Raw genomic sequence first — 15,359 nt, forward strand, 5'->3', positions numbered from 1 at the left:
CTTTCATATCATGGACAATTTAGGCCAACTTTGTCAAGTACATTAACGTCATCAGATTGGTCTCTTCCTTCCCAATCTCTCCCCTCCTTCCAAGGAAAATGGGGCCCACTTGTGCTTGGTACCTGCAGGTTGGGACTGCACATAAAGATGGGGACTGTAGAACCAACCCAGAGGGCTAGATCTCACTCTTTCTTTCTTCTTGGCAGTTACTCATTTGCAATTCGCTCTGCATTTAAACTCTTTATAGCCATAAACAAACTTTGGGAAAGTTACATCACCATTAACAAAGATATGTGGCTTAAGTTATTATTATGCAACACTGTGTCATTACTCACACATGTACACTGCAATTATCTTCCCAATTTGACAAATACTACCAGGGCTTGACAGGAAGCTTCAGTAGAAGTCAGGATAAATAAATATGTCCATGCCATCTTTGTGAATGGAAAAGGTTTGCCACCCCCTAAAAAAACACTCAGGTTTTGTCCTGCAAACAAAGTGGGGTGGCAAAGATGTCCTGCAAGTCTTTGGAATCCCACTTTTGAAATGAAATTATCAGTCTGGTGTGATCCATATGCTCTGCTATAGAGAGTAACAATTCAATAATAAATATGTGAAAGTAAAAACTCGCAGGCATCAATGCACATCTGGTAATTAATTTGTTAATTAGCCACCTCCCTCCCCCTCCTGAAAGAGAGGTGTTGGTAACCACTGGGTTGTGTCTGTCCCAGGTGCTCTCTACCAGATCTGGTCAAGAGATTGCCTCCCGCTCCACCCCACCGCTGCAGCGCTTGATGTTTAAGCAGGAGACAAATCAAACATATTCTAGACACATTTTTATTAAAAATTTGATAACCAGACGAAAAGGGTCAGTTTTAAAAAGAAAAATAACTGGTAACTACTTGTCAGAAGAAAAAAGCGAGTGAGGACAAACGACCCGCACAAGTGCCTGTGACCATTTCTCTGCCGTGGCTGTCGCAGAGCTGACAAGGAGGAGGGTGGATAAGGGAGGGAGGGAAGGAGGGATAGAAGGAAGAAACAGGATTAAAAGCGTCATCTCCATATCTGCAAAGGTCTGGCCTCCCCGAAGCTCGGGAAGCGGCGGTGGCCATTTTCTTTTTTTTTAAAGGGAGTAAAAGGAAAATAAAACAGAAAAGGTGCATCTCCCTTCCTGCACGAACAGCCTGGCTCCTCCCCACAAAGAAAAAACATTTTAAAAATCGCAGGTACAAAACCCAATCCACAAGCATCCTGTCAGGCCTCTGCAGTCAACTCGATTCCATTTGGCAAGTTGCACTAACGGAGACGCGATCTTGAAAAATCAATCGGTGCTCGCGCCCCCGCGCCACCGCCACCGCAACCGCCGCAGTGGCCACAAAATTAGCGGCTGCGAGGACATTTTTGCCGCAGTGCACGTCCGCCGTAACCACCGAGCACTCGGGTGAATAATGGAAGTACAGTGTGGAGACAATCAAGTTGATTTATCACGCAAAATAATTCACTGCTTCAGTCCAGCTCTCGGTTCTGTCACTTTAAATCACAAACGCGCGCGTACACAGATCCATAGGCGCCCACACATGCACGGTACACGTGTGTGTGTGTGTCTGCGTGTGTGTACGTGTGTGTGCGCGCGCGCGCGCCAAAGCCAAAGCCAAATGGAATGATTCCAGATTGCCTCACGTATACGAAAGGGGGGAAAAAAAAGAGCAAAAGAGCCCGTCACCCCAGCTCCCTACCCCCACCTTTTGCAGTGTGGACAAGTGGCTTGTAATGCAGTTTGGAGCAAAATAAAGTCTGAACAAAACTAGACTGTGAGACTAGCACGTCCCAGAGTGGAAACTGACTGACGTTAACGCAGACTCTGTAAAGACTCGGATCATTTGCAGGCAAAACTAAAATCCCCCTTTTTTTAAAAAAGAAAGGCAAGAATCATTAATTGGGTTCAGATCTAAAACGCTGCTTTTAAAATGCACGCACATGTTGAAGACTCTGAGATTGCAAGTTCTTGGGCAAACATCTGGTGAAGACATTCCAGGAACACATCTGAAAGGAAGAAAGGAGTAAGACAGCCCCTTCTTTATATATCTTGGGCCAAAAGAGGGTTGCTAAAACTTTTTTAAAACCTGTGCTTTTAGTCTAAATACTTTTTATCAACTCTAAGGGATAATCTGGTTTTGGGGGAAGAGGACTGATCTGAGTGAACTGGAAGTGAGGAGTCCTGGGTTCCTTGTAAGCTTGGGCAGGTCTCTCTTTTTCTACGGTCCTCTTTGCTCATCTGTGAATTGCAGAGGGTAAATGATGTGCTTTCTAAGTTCTTTTTTTGCACTGACACTCCATGATTCTACTTAGGAGGGAATAATGATGGGGGGAGTGGTTATGTAGAGAGAAAAAGAAGTCACATTCTTCAGGTGGCATCAGTTTAAACTGATAGTGATGAAAGTGATGAGTCCAGCATGCCTGTGTCCTTAACAATAAATGTTGTATCTACATTAAGAGCTGTTATTGTCCTAGCTCTGAAGTATATATAGCATATAATGAATGCTCTTTGAGAATGGCAATGTAATCTTATAATTATATTTTGGGGGGAAGGGGGAAAAGACTATTTTCAAGGATCAGCAAAAAGGATTTTGGCACGGGAACAATTTTCAATGTTCTTGTTTATTTATAATCTGTATACAAAATGCATTGACTCACTTGGATAATTCATGGAAAGTAACTTTTTAGTGGGTAAGAGTTCTTCTGTGCCAGGCTGGCTGCCTAGATTGATGAAATTAATGGGATTAATTACTTCCTGTCTACTTTTTTCAGAAAACAACTCCAAGCAGGGTCACATGCAGGGACCACTGTTACATACCCTTCTTGTCTGTGTAGTGAATGGTCAAGAGCACAGGTGTTGGAGCCAAACCACTAGCTAGTTTTGACATGCACTAGCTGAGTATTTGTAGACAATTACTTAGTTTAGCTATGCTTCAGTTTCCTGCATTTATTAAATGGGGTTATAACAGCAACTAATTCATAGGGCTATTGTCAGGATTAAATGAGTTGTCATATAAAAGTGCTTAGACCAGAGCATGGCACATGTAACAAACAACTCAATGGATGTTAGAGGTTATTATTACTCCAATGTAAACACAGGGAAGGCAAGGTCAAATATAATAGAGGGATCTTTGAACTTCTCCTGGATTTCAACTAAGGCCTCTAAGCAGTTTATTTTATCTGGCTTTTATGATGTCAGTGTGAAATAAGGAGCTCAGCAGTCTTTATTATTATTAAGAATAGGCCAGAACATTTCCCTACCAAAGTTCTGTTCCCATACATATAATAGTTAAGAAATGGTGGAGAATTCCCCACTTGACCAGATCAATGCAAATATGTAATATTGGCTCTCTATGTTGAGTGCATACTTATTAACGTGTGTCTTGACTATCCAGGCGGGAGGAAGCCAAGGTTTTCTTTGGAGAGAAGTTTCCAAGGCATCAGTTCCTGCCTGTTCCTGTTGTGATACTTTCTTTCCTACACAACTTGTTACCTCAGGCCTAGTCTCTGTCATTGAATTATGAAGTCAAAACAATCCCAGATCTCAGGCATGCTCCCTTTGTGTCATTATTAGTTTTAAATGAAAGACCAACATCATGGATTTCTCTCCTCTCTCAAAGACCCCCAGAGTGCAGACTCGAACGAAGCTTTAGGAAGGGTCACAGGAATGGAATGCTTAAGGGAGCAATTCTGCTAGTATTTGCAATTTGGGATTGGAGGAGAGCTGCAGTTAAGCTTTATAGAGGAAGTGGAGATTAGGTGTTTCCAGAACAAGGTAGGCGCTGGCAGGCTTAGGTCACTGCTTGTTGGAAAGTAATGCCCCACTTCTTTCCTTCCGTGCACTCTGAAGCCCCAGGTGCACTAACTGTTTTACCAGGAACTGGTGGAGAGACCGTCCCTTCGAAGGCTGTCAGGCCTGGGACGCCCGGGTGGCGTGGGACGCCCGGGTGGCGTCGGACACCAAGTTTGGGGGTTGCAGGCTCCAGGGTAAAGTTCTCCATTAGTCAGAAAGCGTCTTGCTGAGAGCGCAGAGAGAAAAATTCATTCATTCCGAGCACACGACTCCACTTGATCAATCTCAGTAACACGATTTCCGAAATAAATGAATAAAAACATAGAAGAGGGTGCGCTGCCTTCTACTCCCCCTACTTGCCTTCCCTCTTTTCGCTTGCGGAGGCCGGAATGAGACTTTGGCAAGCGGGGATCCCCACCATCGCTATCACACGCTCACACACCCTTCTTCTAAAGAAGCACTGTCAGTGTCAGAAAGGAAATCCAAGGTACCCATACTTTTAAAAATTTCAAGAGCTCAACGTGGGAGACCTGGTGAGTTTCATTTCTCCCTGTCCGCAGCAACTTGGCACCCAGAAACCGCGGGCATTTGGCCTCCCAGAGCATCGGAGACCTGCGACGTCCGGGTGGGAACCTAGGAACTGTCCCTGGCAGCCCGCGGACATTCCCAGTTTCAGAGCTTCTGGGGGAATTTGAACATAAACAAATTCAATTCTGCCCTCGATCACCATCCACCCGGACCACGGGGATCTCCCACTCCAGGCACTTTGAGCGACTGGGGTGAGGGCAGGTGGAGAAGCCCAGCCGGAGGCGCAGGAGCTGCCGGGCAAGGTCATGACCGCCAGGCTGCTGGAGGAGGCCCTAGAGCGCAGCTGCCGGGCGCCGCCCTCTGGCCCGGGAGCTGACCCTGTGCCGCGCCCCCTTCTCGATCGCCCGCCCGGCTCATCCCAAGAGGAAGGAGGGGGCGACGCGACACAACAGACCCTTACTTTCATGGTGGAAGCTGAAACTCGCGGGGCTCCTGGGCGAATTGTCCTGGAAGAAAGATCAGATACCCACCACAACCCAACTTTAAATAAAAGGGTCTCCTTGCACGGCCCCCCTCTTCCTAGCGGCGACCGGTGAGGAACCTTCATCCCCTCCCCTCCGCGTCCTCCAGCCCCGGGAACCTAGCCGGAACGGCTTCGTTCTCCACGTTAATCCGTGGTCCACCGACTCTGCAGCTTGTCCCCTCAGCCTGTCATAGGGCGCTTATAACGAAGGCAACAAGTTCAATGATTTTTTTTTCCTTTTAGAGGGAGTATTATGTGAATTAAAAATCTCCTAGGCGTTAAAAACCAAAACCAAAACCAACCAAACGAAAACAACAAACACAAACCAAAAAACGAAAAAAAAAAAATGCTGTCTTCACTTAAGTGGATAGTGGAGTCAATCCAAGCCTTCCTTGGGCCAGTCTTGCTCAGACAGTCGAGTTCCTGAATCTGTCAGGAAAACAGAGCCCCTTTCACGTGTTTCTGGAAGGAGACTTAATAAGACTGCAATATATTACCATGTTTAAAACGTTTTGCAGAGGCAAGATTTCCTAAAAACGACTTGCCAGCGATGCATGGAAAAGCAAATCCGCTTACAGAGAGGGCCCGATGAAGAGGAAGGAGGGAAAGCAGGACCCAGACCCAACTAAAAACCGCAGTTTCCAATTTTTGAACCACAACACTCCAGGCTGTGGGGCTGTGGGATTGAGTGACTGCCCCTGGAACTGACAGATTGCAGACCTTCCGGGCTGTTTTTCACTGATTGCTGGAAGTCCCCAGACTTCTTTGGGAGTAACTCTTCCCTCCAACACTCAGAGTTGAGCCCCCACTTTTGTGTTTTGTGAGTGTGTTTGGACCCCGAATCAAGCCTTGCTCCTCACACACTTGAAGTGGATAAGCTCTTGCTCTTTGGCTGGTAGCATGTGGACCCAGAGTGGGAACGTTGGTGCCAGTGCAGATGAAGGTGCGTGCTTGTGCCTGATTTGTCGTCTGGGGGAAATCATCACTTTAATTATTTTGTGCTCTAGTCTTCTGTGTTTTGTATAATGAACTTGAGAGAAATTTTGCAGAGTTTATAAGTTTTGTGATTCCTCAGGCCAGGAGAGCTTGTGAAGATCTTAACCCCCGCTCCCCATAAGTCTGGGGGAAAATCACTAGGAGTACATTGCTGAGAAAGTATAGCCTTTTAGCTTTATGATAAGCCTTTCCCATAAACCTTAAAACATTCAGACTGCAGTGCACCAAGCCTCTACCCTCAATCCCTCTTCCCAAACACAAATGCACCCCATGCATTTCTAGTCCTCTTGCAGTTAGCAGGCTATTATGTAGCACCTTCTTAAACTATCTCTTCAAATGCTGATTCCAACTTTTACAAAGTTTCTTGCTCTTTTTTGCACCCTGATAAATCCCACTTGCCCAGTATGCAATACAAACTTGCCTTTGAGTCTTTGACATGCTTTCAACCCCGGAACAGGGAGTATTTAAAAGGTTGCATTTTAGTCTTAAGGGGTAAAAAATGTTGCTTTCATCCTGTATACCCAGGGTGCTGCATGCAAAGTGGGTAAGTTTGCAGGAAATTAGATCTCTTGCGCTTTGCTAATATCAGGGGGATAATCCCAACATGCCAGTCCTCTTCTGCTTAAATGCCAGGGCAAGGTATCCAGACTGCCCTGCCGTCGGGCCCTCTGTTTCTCATCCCAGGTCTCGGTTCCAGCGCTGGGAACGCTGGGCACACCTGCAGATTTTAATGTAGCAAATTCAGCTCAGGCCACTGGGAGTGGGAGGACCCCTCTTTCTGCTAAGGCTACTGCATGAAGCAAGTGCAAGAAATTCACAAAAGGGAAATCATTTTGCTTAAGCTTGTCCTTTCTTAAGACGTGCTTAGAGACCAGGCCCGCCAATATTCCGGTGAGAGTTAACGCTACCAGAAATGTGCAGTGTATTAGGACGCTGACTTGGGACTCGTTGAAGACCAAAATGTTACAGTTAAACGCTCTTTTCTCTTTTTTCCATCGCTCTAGTTTCCCTTCCGTCTCTTTCCTTCTCAGTGTCCCCTACATCCTAAGGCAATAAAATATTAATTAAAAATACCACCCTATTTTATTTTTTAAAATAAAAGTTGATGTTAAATTTGAGAGCTAATGTTGCAACCAAGCTCTTCGAGTCTACCGATCTGTTCGCCACACTTTTGCTGCCTGAAATGCCAGCCACGATTGCTTCTTAAAATTCACTAAAATTTTCAAGGACTTTGAGATACTGTAGTAAAAGCTAATTGGAAAAAAAAAATCCCCCAACTCTCATGTATTTTACTTTCTCAGATCAAGGAAAAGGACTCCAAGCAAAATAATAAACTTTACGTAGTTCACTTTTTCACTACTCTATTTTCAGTAACTATTTCTTTCCTTAGACAAATTATCCAGCTTTATTAAATTCCACTTTTGCCTCTCCCCGGAAGTCCTCACTAACTCATTCAGCCATTCTCCTCGAGTGCAACCGCAGGTAGTGGAGAGAAGGCCCCACGCATTTGCTCCCTGGCTAACGCGCTCAATTTCAGAAGATCTGAGAAAATATCTTCTTCAGAAACTACTAATGGAGCAAATCATTTACCTAATTCACTCAAGAGCCTCTATAGGAAGGATTTTGGAGGATGATGATCTGCTAATGCCCCGCTAATGACAATCCCCTTAGTCCGTCTCTCTCGGCAGCGCGTGGGACCGTGTGCGCTCGCTGTCTGCCGCAAAGCTGCTCTGGTCGGCGGCGGCCGCGCGGCCCCAGCCACCTGCCCGGAGGTGGCACAACCAGGGCGCACAGAGACAGCGGCGATTCCCAACGCCGCCGGGACCACTCTCCCATCCGCCACCGTGCAGCCCTTGCCACCCCCTCCTCCACCCCAGCACCCGCCCCTCCTCCCGCTTTCCTTTCCTTCTCACCCTCCCCAGGGTTTTTTGTAGGGGGCAAGGATGTGAAATGGGAACACTTCTTCCATTGCAATGCCTGTTTCCTCAGCGGTCTCCCACCCCGGTGGGTTGGAGTTAAAATCCAGGAATTCAGCTTTGCTGCGAAATCTCGGGTTCCTAGGGAGGGGCTGGAGGGAAGGAAGACCCTGCGGGGAATGCGCTGGCCAAAGAAGCCCCCACCCGGCCGGCTGCCGTCCCGTGGGGAGGATGAAAGCCAAGGGTCCCGGGAGGGGCCGCCGGCTGCACCAGACGGGCGGTGAGTGCGGGGCGAGGGCTTCAGCGCTCGCGGGTAACCGGACCCCCCTTCCCAGGCAGCGCTCTCTTGGCCCTGCAGGTGCACCCCCTGCCCCCTTTTAGGCCCCTGCGTGGAAACCGCCTTCCGGCCCAAGTTCTGTCCTTTGAGGCTTTAAACGAGGCCTTTCAGAAGTTTTTAAAGCTGCCCCGCCCCGCCCGGCACTCACGGGGTCACACGGCCCCCCTATCCGTCCACCCCCGCCACAGCTGCGGGCAAAGGGGGTGCTGGGAGGGAGCAGAGTGGGGGAGCCCGCAGGCCCGAGGGTCTGGGATCCAAGCACCGCCCCGGAGCGCCGGGCTCGGCCTGGAGCGCTTGGAGATCTCGCTCCCGAGCCCTACCGCGGAGGAAGCGCAGGCTACCCGCTCCCCAACCCCGCGGCCCGGAGCGGGGAGGGAGCGGGGTGTGGGGAGAGGAAGAGCGGCAGGGAAAGCGGAGGTGGGAGGGCACGTCCACATCACCAAGGTTTCTGTGCTGAGTTCAAGCCAAGGGACTATTTAAATTGGCCTTCAGGGGAGGGAGCTGGTGACCCGTGTCCTCGCCCTCCGAGTTCCCCTGAGCGAAGCGCGGCGCCACCTACAGGCCAGTTCCGCATAGCAGGAGGGAGAGAGGGAGACGCTCCTGCAAAGTACCATGGCCCTGTCCAAAGCGAGGCCCTGTTTTGTCCTGAGCCATCTCTGAGCTCCTGAATCTGAGTTATGGGTCTGTTGGCAGCAGTAAGAGTCCTGAGGAGCAGTGAGAATGTGCTCTCGTGGAGTGGGGAACTGTGGGATAATTACAGGAATTGGGGGCTTCCAGTACTAAAGAAGTAGCAGCTCTGATTGGACAGGCAGGGTTTGCACCCTGACAATTTTCCCGGGACTTTGACTCCAATATCTCCCCCTGGCTATTTTCATGGGGTGCAGCATGTTTCACTGAGAAGAGTAGCTGTGTGTCCTTGGACAGGTTACTTAATCTGAGTCTCCATTTCCTCACCCTTTAACACATAACTGCCATGTGAGTTGTATTTAACTCACACTAGTTTTGAGTCTGGGGCCTCAGGAAGCAAAACCTGGGCAAAACCTTGCAGTTGGTTCATGAAAATCTTACTTGTTGATGTTATTATTGTTATAATTAATATCGACGAATTAATTTTAAAAACATGGCTTAAATGAATAGAAGTCAATAAATTTCATTTTTCATTAAATTAGAAAGGATTGTTTTGTTTTCAAAGTTTTTGTTCTACTTCCATAATAAGGCACTTTGGTCCCAAGGAAAAAAAATTTTTTTCTAGTGTGGCAGTCAATGTGTTAAAAGGGGAATAGTGGTCTCACAGAGTCATCCTGAGAATTAAGTGAGATAATGTATGTGGAAAACTGTAGGCTCCCTATAGGGAACTTTCACCTATTTCTAATATGAAAAACCATTTTTTTATCCTAAGAAATCTAAACTAGACTTTCTCTAGCTGCTTTCTGTTCCCTGACGATTAGGGCCTTAGAAGGAGGTAGAGAGAGTTAAGAGGCTCGAGTGTTTGAGTGAGATACAGGACTGGGTTAGTGGAAGTTTTGATAACTAGCTAATATCCTCTCATAGACAAATAGACAAATGACATATTATATTTGTAGATGACTTACTATTACTACTTATTATTTAATTATCATCTAATTTTTTAAATGACCTGCTAATTATCATTTAATTGTTAATTATCATTAAATTTTCACAACCTTATATGGTATCCATATATAGTCGCTATATTTTTTCCTGCTTGTTAAAAATTTTCCTACTCCAAGAGCCCCAGATCTATATGTCAGAATTTACCAGTTTTTTTTTTCTTTTTGAGATGGGGTCTTGCTATGTTGCCCAGGCTGCAGTGCAGTGGCACTCACAGGTAAGATGATATGCTGTCTAGAACTCATGATCTCAAGGATCCTCCTGCCTCAGCCTCCTGTGTAGATGGAACTACAGGCATGTGTTGCTGCACCTGGCCAGAATCTACCTTTAACATGAATTTATTAACCACCTACTGTGTGCTGGGTTAATCCATTAGGAATTTTACATATAAGGTCTTATATAATTCTCACAACACCCCTGTGAAGCATGACCAAATTCTATTATCACAGAAGAGGAAATAGAGGTTCAGAGGGATCAAGGGAGTCACTTAAAATTCCATAGAGAAGTAGCAGAACCCATTATGGAAAGCTCAGCTCTTTTGACTACACATCCAGGTGTCTTCCACTACATCACAAATTAGGATGGTACCAATTGGCTTTGGGCACTTGTAAAAGTTATCCAGAAAGGTCAGGCAGGAGAGGCAGCTACCTTGGTGGTTTCACCATGCTGAAGATGTGGTAAAGGATGGTGTTTGCAGCCCCACTTGATGGTAGATTATTACAGTTTCCTAAGGAAATATTGACAGTGGAAGAAGGGAACATGGGTGCTTTGGGAGAACCCAAAAGATGAGTTGATTTATACTTTTATAAATATGAATAACATATTTATTTAATGATCAAACCAACCAAATCTCATTATTACGAATACCATTATAATGAAAAGTTTGGTATAATGTAGTTATTGTCATGTCCCAGCATCTAAACTACAGTGATAGCACTTCATTGATCTGGTTATGGAAATTATTTCCAATAAGCATTTTTGTATATCAAGTGTTTTTGCTGGCCTGTGTCCATGTAATACTAACATTTTATGATGAAAGGACTGGATTATTCAGAGAAACAAATTATGCTCCTTTCAGCACTTTTGTTTTGCCATTGTGCAATAATTACTCATTAGTTTCCCTGCTTGTTAGTTGGCTAAGTACCTAACCAAACCATCATTCCTATCCAGAACACCTTCTTTTTCACAACTGAGAACAACTAAACTCATCAAAAGGCCTGGAAGTTAAGGAATAGAAGGATTTTAGTTGGACATTGTATATAAATGTGTACATCCCATCTTCTTTCTCCTGCTGGGTCCAGCCATGATGCTTCTGCTTCAATGCATTATCGGGAGCTTGGACTTTGGCAATTCATTTCCAGCTTCTATACGGTGGGAGTGTTTCTAATAATGTAATAGATTTTCATTTTGAAACAGATGCCACAGAGGATCTGTTAGCAGGAAAACTCTACTGTGTAACTAACACTATAAAGTTATCAAATTTAAGGTCACGTTTTTGGATTGTCAGTTTTTGGAGACAAATTAGTAATTAGATAAGAGGGCTTTGTGAAGAAAAATCAGTTGAAACACATATTAGTGAAATATGTTTTGTGTGTTCCACACTATTCTAGGTGTTAGCAGAAATATAATCTTGTATTTCTCCTGGAGTTTACATTCTAAGCTTTACAGTAGGAATTTCTCCCATTCTTCCACTCCCCAGGTCCATGCTTTAGTTTTGTTATAATAAAATGATGGGGATAATGGTCAAAGAACATACACCCTAGCTCAAACATCGAGCTGACGTATTTCCTTCCATTTTCATCCTAGAATTTTAATGTTATTCATTTCATCATCTTCAGGTATAACTATATAAATGAATGACTTGAGAAAAGCCTTTAGAACAGTTGGGAACTATAGCTTATGGCCTCATTTTACACACGGTCACATAGGTAAACATAAGAGATGGCATTGTACCTTGGAGATACCTGTGTTAATCTCTGATTTGTAATTGTGCTTTTAGGTCATGGTAACACATAATGGTCAGTGTAAGAGTGTGGATAAGTATATTTCTGGAAACCTTAGCTACTACTTTTTGGTACCTATCCCCTACAGTGAGCCATCCAGGGCTCTTTTCAGTGAAGAAAGGGCAGATCTATGGCCCAATGTATAGGACACTTTGAAACTCATTAATGTTCTTCATATCATCTGTGTTATATCAGAGCATTGACCTTCCCAATCCCAGTCTCAGGACTTCTGAATATGGGTATCTCCCTGAGTCAATCACAGGCCAGAGGTGGTTCTCTGTGGTTTCATCTCTGGGAAAGCAGACACTTATGACAATGAAATGGCTTTTTGCAAAAGACAGGTATGGAGTTTGGCTTTGAGAAGCCAAGCTGTTGCTCATTTTTTTTTTTTTTTTTTTTTTTGAGGCAGAGTCTCACTGTGTTGCCCCGGCTAGAGTGCCGTGGCGTCAGCCTCACCCACAGCAACCTCCAACTCCTGGGCTCAAGCGATCCTGCCTCAGCCTCCCGAGTAACTGGGACTAGAGGCATGCGCCAACATGCCCGGCTAATTTTTTCTATATATTTTTAGTTGTCCAATTAATTTCTTTCTAATTTTAGTAGAGCTTGCTCAGGCTGGTCTCGAACTCCTGAGCTCAAACAATCCGCCCGCCTTGGCCTCCCGGAGAGCTAGGATTACAGGCATGCGAGCTGTTGCTCTTGATTGTGGGAGTTGGAGTTTACAGTCAGAGCCATTGGTGAGAGTCTAATAAACTGATTTTATACAATATCAACATTAAATGGACCAATCTAATGGGACAGTTTCTTAGAAAGTTGATTACCGGAAACTTGTAGTAAAAAGTCAGTGTTTTCAAATAATTTAGATGCTGCAAAAGATATCAATATAGCATGGACTCCTGAGTATCTGAGGTAGCAGAGGTGACTGAACATAAACAAGATGAGCATACTCACATGTTTATTTGAAGAACTCCTAAAGATGCCCTGAAGAAGCCTAGAGATTATCGTAACAATTTTGAAATAGTTGAGAGGGAAAAATACGAAATGTGTTTAGGGCTGAGGACATTGTCTCATTTAACCTTGTGTAATCCTCACAATATCAACGCATAATTATCCCCATTTCACAGAGGGAAACAGAGACACCCAGTTATACTTTTGTAAGAGGCATAGATGGGGATGCTTCTGTGCCAGCCTGGCCCCAAAGCACATGCTATCTCTATTTTATCCAGTAGATTCCACACCTCCTCAGTCTTCTCAATCTGGGCTTGATTTACTAGTCTAACTTTCTCTTCCAACACGAATGATTGGCTCTTTTACTTGGCATCCTCATCTCAGACTTTACTAAGTATCTGTTTCCTGGGCTGAGCCTTTGTAGAGTAACCTCTGAACTGCAATTGACTTACAGGGATGTCCACATACAGATGTTCTGAGACTCTAATAGCCAGTTCCAATTCTACCTATCCAGTATTTGTATACCAGCCAGGCTGCACCCATTTGGACACTTAAACCGATTTGTCCCCTTTTTGAATTTTAGTCTCTCTAGTTAGCTTGCAAGTTCCTATTTTCATTATCAATAACCGCCGGTGGTGTCTGCTTCAGTGCTTCACACATTGTTATCTGTACAGAAGTATTTGCTGGTTGCTTGTAAAGCACCAAACCTGCCCTCCCTCCTTTCTCCCCCAACGTGCTTCCCCAACAAAGGCTGGTGCAGAAACATGACAAAAGGGACCATTTTCAGCCTGCTCGGTCCCCTTCCTCTGTCCCCTCGCTATCGCCTCCCAGGCCCCAAATATAAAGAGGCGAAAGCCACCGCTCCAATCGGAGCCTCAAAACAAAAATCTAAAGGGGCGACTTTCTTGACTCACACCCAACAAACTCCAACTTCCCTGTGGTCAGAACGTTCTTTCCCGCCACAACCCAATCCTCCCGCAGCTGAACTTAGACTCTCTGACTGGCACTTGGACTGGGAAAGAGGAAACGCGTGAGGGCTCTGTGTGTGTGTGTGTGTTGTGTGTGTGTGTTTGGGGGGACGGGAGAGGGCAGCAATGGTGCCAAAGCTGGGGGCAGGAAGAGGTGCGGGGAGAACGTTTCCCAGGGAACCCGAGAGCCACAGTGCTCTGGACTGGCTACTCCCAACTCTTCCAAAGAAAGCAGCGGGCCCAGCTCGTTCGTCAGTGTCACATTTCAATGGCCTCGCGGGGCGGCCTCGGCTAGGTGCCCGCGCGCCTTTCCGGGACGACTCGGCCCTTCGGCGATTCAGACAGAACAACCAACAAAGCACAACGGGAGGGGGGCGGGGGAAGCTCGGCACCCCCGTCCTCACCCCCCCCCCACGCCTCTCCCTCCCCTCGCCGGCGCCCCACTCCCCGGAGCTTCTCCGCGGCCCGCCTCGGGGCAGGTGCGCGCCGGTGTGGGCTGCTGTGGCTGGACCCCGCAGCCGCCCGCGTACCCCGCTGCCGGCGTGATTCGGGGTTTCCTTCTTTGCTGCGCGGGACCCGAGCTCGAGACGCCGCCTGGGGTCCCGGGGAACAGGGCTGATTTCTGGTCGTACCCCAGCTTTGCACGGCAGCGAGGGCCGCGGACACAACATCCGCAGACTGCCAGGCACTTCTTAGAGTTGGAGAGCTCTCGGTTTGTGAACTGTAGTGACAAGTTGAACTCGGCCCCTAACGCCTCTGCTGTTACCCGGCGGCCGAGAGCGGACACCAGAGGGCGCCGTTTTAATGCGCTTCAGTCCGGGACCAGCGCTCCGAGACAGCCGCGGCGTCGAGGCCGCGTCGGGGTCCAGGGGAGATGCCGTGGCGCTCTCACCCTCGGGTGCAAAGGCCCAAAGGACCTGCAGCGAGGCCCTCCTTTCCCTCTCGACTATAAGAGGTCCACTGCAGTGGATCACGCCCTGGCTTTTCACCCAATATAGGCTCCTTGCAGCCGTCCGGGTGAGGAGAACAAGTGGCCCCCAGCTCAAGCCGTGCCCCCCTGTAACTGCTAAGGAGCATGTCTGCAGCCGTTGTTCAATTGCGAAAGACTAATTAATTTTCCAGCACTTGTGCAGAATACTTTAAAATGGAAAAATGAAGGTCTTCGATGAAAATGAAGCTTGATAGTGTGCACCTGCCACTAATGTACGGTGCACCGCGACTTCCCCTCATTAGAGAGAAGACTTGGGTTGAGAACAAGTCATATAGTGAAAATCACTTCAACACGTGCCTGTTCATATGCATAAACTCCTGTGTACCAGATGGCAAAATATAATGACATCTTAAACAGCTAATTGCATAAACCTTGTAATGCAGATAATTGCTGTACCAAAGTAGGAGTTAATAATTTCCCACTGTATTGCCTGGCTTCAGAGTAATCCTTAAGGAAAGTTGTGACAATTCTAACACACTAAAGTTCACCAAGCGGTAATTAAAACAAGCACTTAAATCATTTGACTTTCAAACCCTTAATTATGATTCGGAAGAACTGCTTTGTGGAAACCCAGAATTTATGGATGGTTATGTGATAACATTTAATGCCTGCATTTCATCAAGTTTTCTTTTATAGGTCTCATGTGGCATAATGTTATAGAGAATCAATGGGGATATATTCTCTTCTCTAAAAT

The sequence above is a fragment of the Propithecus coquereli genome, unplaced genomic scaffold, assembly GCF_000956105.1.
Source record: "Propithecus coquereli isolate 6110/MARCELLA unplaced genomic scaffold, Pcoq_1.0 Scaffold14, whole genome shotgun sequence".
In the NCBI taxonomy this organism is placed as follows: domain Eukaryota; kingdom Metazoa; phylum Chordata; class Mammalia; order Primates; family Indriidae; genus Propithecus; species Propithecus coquereli.